The sequence below is a fragment of the Trichechus manatus genome, unplaced genomic scaffold (genome assembly GCF_000243295.1).
Source record: "Trichechus manatus latirostris isolate Lorelei unplaced genomic scaffold, TriManLat1.0 scaffold00062, whole genome shotgun sequence".
NCBI classification, from domain to species: Eukaryota; Metazoa; Chordata; class Mammalia; order Sirenia; family Trichechidae; genus Trichechus; species Trichechus manatus.
In genome coordinates, this window is record NW_004443998.1 from 3104174 (window position 1) to 3107547 (window position 3374).

General features: G+C 43.2%; 2 protein-coding genes across 3 annotated transcripts in view; one reads left to right on the forward strand and one right to left on the reverse strand.

The window, feature by feature from the left end:
- Positions 1 to 3374, forward strand: part of VEPH1 (ventricular zone expressed PH domain containing 1) — a 250983-nt gene that overhangs the window by 55475 nt on the left and 192134 nt on the right. The gene's annotated exons all lie outside the window — the stretch shown is intronic.
- The window catches only part of PTX3 (pentraxin 3), a 6423-nt gene that overhangs the window by 1618 nt on the left and 1431 nt on the right, over positions 1 to 3374 (reverse strand). The gene's annotated exons all lie outside the window — the stretch shown is intronic.

Consider the following 3374-nt stretch of genomic DNA (forward strand, 5'->3'; position numbering starts at 1 on the left):
TTTAATGTTGACAACTAAGCTAACTCCAGGCAATGACACGATAATTTCCAAGAACTTAGAGCCATACCCGTTTCCCTGTTTGTGTTCACCAAGCTTCTAGAACAACCAGTTGCCGTCGAAGGGACTCTGACTCATGGTGACCCCACGTGTGTCAGAGCAGAACTGTGCTCCATAGGGTTTTTAATGGCCAATTTTTTTGGAAGTGGATTGCCAGGACTTTCTTCCGAGGTACCTCTGGGTGAACTCCAACCTTTCTGTTTGCACCACCCAAGGAGACCCCTAGAATAATACACCTGGGAAATTCAATGGACCAGGCTCACCCCATTCAGCCATTGTCAACATGGATTTTTTTTTTTTAAACAAAACTCTAGAATAGTCATGTTGTTGCTGAATACATTTGAATGCATCACAGGTTCTCAGGTACTGGTAAACTTCACCAGCTATGTAGAAACCTACCTTTGAAAGGCAACAATGGTGAAAGGCAATTAATAGTGAAGATGACCGGGGCTTACTGGGTGCTCGCTATATGCTAGGCATGTCCTAATCACTTTGCATGTTATTTTAATCCTCACATCGACCCTGAGAGGTGTTGTCCCCATTTTATGGCTGGGGAAACTGAGGCACGGCAGGCTAAGTAACTTGTTTATGGTTACATAATTGGTAAAGTGGCAAAACTGGCGTTTGACCTTGGGCAGTCTGGCTGCAGAGGCCACTTCCTTACCCTGAAGGCTACATTTCCTTTTAATAGAAGATGTGGCTATAAGAGCTGGAGCTCAGTTTGCTGTGCAACTAACGAGTTTTACAGCTTTTGACAAGCCCCCTAATCGCTCTAGGCTATAGTGTTATCTGTAAAAGGCCCTTCCTTTCTGCTTCTAATACTCCACGAGTCTGTAAACAATGAGTACTGTAAACAACGAGTATGTGGCACACAAGAAGAGCAGTGGAAATGGAGGGTATCCTTAAAAGCTCTCATGTTGCCCACATGCTTCTAAGGACTGTTCGAGTACTAATGAAAAACCTTTCAGAGAAGTGAGTTTTTCCAAGGGGCCCCGTGGACAACGTGTTTCTAGCAAAGAGCATTTAGGAAGAGGGGGGTTTTCGACCTTGGGGCTGGGCGCTCAGTAATCTGCCCACCTCTGTCTGTCTCAAAGCAACATGGTCAGTCAGGGAGCTGGAGACGCTAGTGAAAACCTTCTAGGACTCTGGGAAATGATGTGCTAAAACCTTTAACAGGTGAGCTCTGCTCTATGCTAAGCTCATATACGAAAGCCCAGATAAAGGAAGAATTTTAAAAAATTAACTTAGGACTAGGTATTCACTTTACAAGAAAAAGCCCTGGTGGTGCAATGGTTAAAGCACTCAGCTGCTAACCAAAAGGTTGGTGGTTCGAACTCACCAGCTGCTCCGCGGGAGGAGGATGTGGCAGTCTGCTCCCATAAAGATGACAGCCTTGGAAACCCTACGGGGCAGTTCTCCTCTGTCCTATAGGGTCGCTATGAGTTGGAATCAACTCAACAGCAGCGGGTTTGGGTTTGGGTATTCACTTTATAGCAACCTAAAGACTTGCCATGGATCTCTTTGAAAAGCAAATTCCCAAAGCATTTAAGGGCGAGGCAGTAGACAGAAGTGGTAGGAACCAAATGCCATGTCAAGTAAGATAAACTATGTTAAACTTCAGCACGTGGCTCCGGACAAGGCTCTGTCCAGAAACACTTAAACAGACAAGCACCTTCTCCTTCCGTGACAGTCAAAATACTGAGACTCAGAGACCACGTGACAGGTAACGACGCTATTAAAGCACAAACTCTTCCCGTCATTTGCTATTAACTTTTTCACTAAACAATCTGAATTTTCAAAGCTTTCTTTTTTAAATTATTTTTTAACAAGGCATTGATTCTTTCTTCAAATGAAATTGCTAGGTGAATTTTCTCTCGTTTCATTAATTAAATCAGATAAAGATCATGGAACAAAAGATCACCAAATCCATGGGCATTTGAGATACTCTCTGTAATGGTTCAGTAAAGCAGCGTACAAAGGGTGCCTCCTGCAGTCGATGTAGCTGATTTCCTGTTTAAGCAGAGCCCAGGCCGTCAGGACTGCATTCCAAGGGGTCTCTGGATAGTATCTCCGAGAACAACTTCCTCTCCAGGTTTCACTGCCTGCGTGAGTTTACGGAGTGAAGCTGCATGTTGGCAGCTTTTTTGTTTTCTTTTGGTTTAGTTTTCCTGTGGGCTTCTACTGGGGATCAGTGATTGAGGCTATTGATACCTCTTTAAAATGTCAGATTCTGTCTTATGAAATGGCTTTTTAACTAATAGGTTTTTCTGATTATATTATCGAAGACCAAACAAAATGAAAACCAGCTTCTTAGAAGGCCAACAAAAGAATGAGTAGGAACCCCTTAAGAGTCCAGCTGGCAGGAGACCAAGAGGAGAGATCAAAGCATGTGGGTAAAAATACTATTGGATATAATAAGAAATTAACATTTTAGAATTCAGGAATACATCCCGATCTGCTCTAAGTAGTATGCAGAGGGGAGGATGAAAGTTAGGGTAATTCCTGATTTTCTGGTATGTTACACATACAACGATTTTTCACATTTGCAAACACAAGACATTTCATTCATTAAGGTAGCCACATAATTATAATTTGCCTGCTTATCACTTACACTGATAATCTACTGTGTATGTGATTTTACGCTTTCCCTCTCTGAAGTCCTACTTAACATTTAAAAGAGTCTGTTCTGTACTGGTAAAAAGTCCCCACGAAGTTAGGAAAGACTACTATTCTGGTACAGTCTGTGGAATTTTAAAATGAAACATGCTCTCACACATGCTTGTAAGCCTTCCCTCCGCCCCACGCAATGACAGCTGTTTTAGGAGGCACATAGGGAGGACAGCGTTGTTTAAGTTTTTCTGAGATTCTCAGGAAAAGCGTTTAAGTTTCCTACCTAGGACACTGACATTCTAATACTACCCCAAAACGATTTTCACATTATTTCTTAGAAATTTTGACTGAAAAAGGCTCCGAATCTTCTATTTCTTTTAACCATGTTTTAAATGTATTATTTCGGGAGCCCACGTCTACTTGGAGATCCATGGAGTCTTTCACAAATTATATTTGGTTTGAACCGAATCTCTCCCATTAGGCCCTGATTCTCACAGTCCCTGAGGTGGGGCGAGGGTCTCGAACACCGATTGGTCCCTACATCTGATCTATTCCACGAGAATCCCTCAACTGCCGTTTTACCCAATCGCACACCCTTGGACCTCTACTCCAAGCTCTAATTCCACAGACTTGGGGCTGGGACCCCTCAGGAATTCCCGCTGACCCTGCAGGAGATCAGATTCCGCCGCAACCCTCTAGCTCGGAGC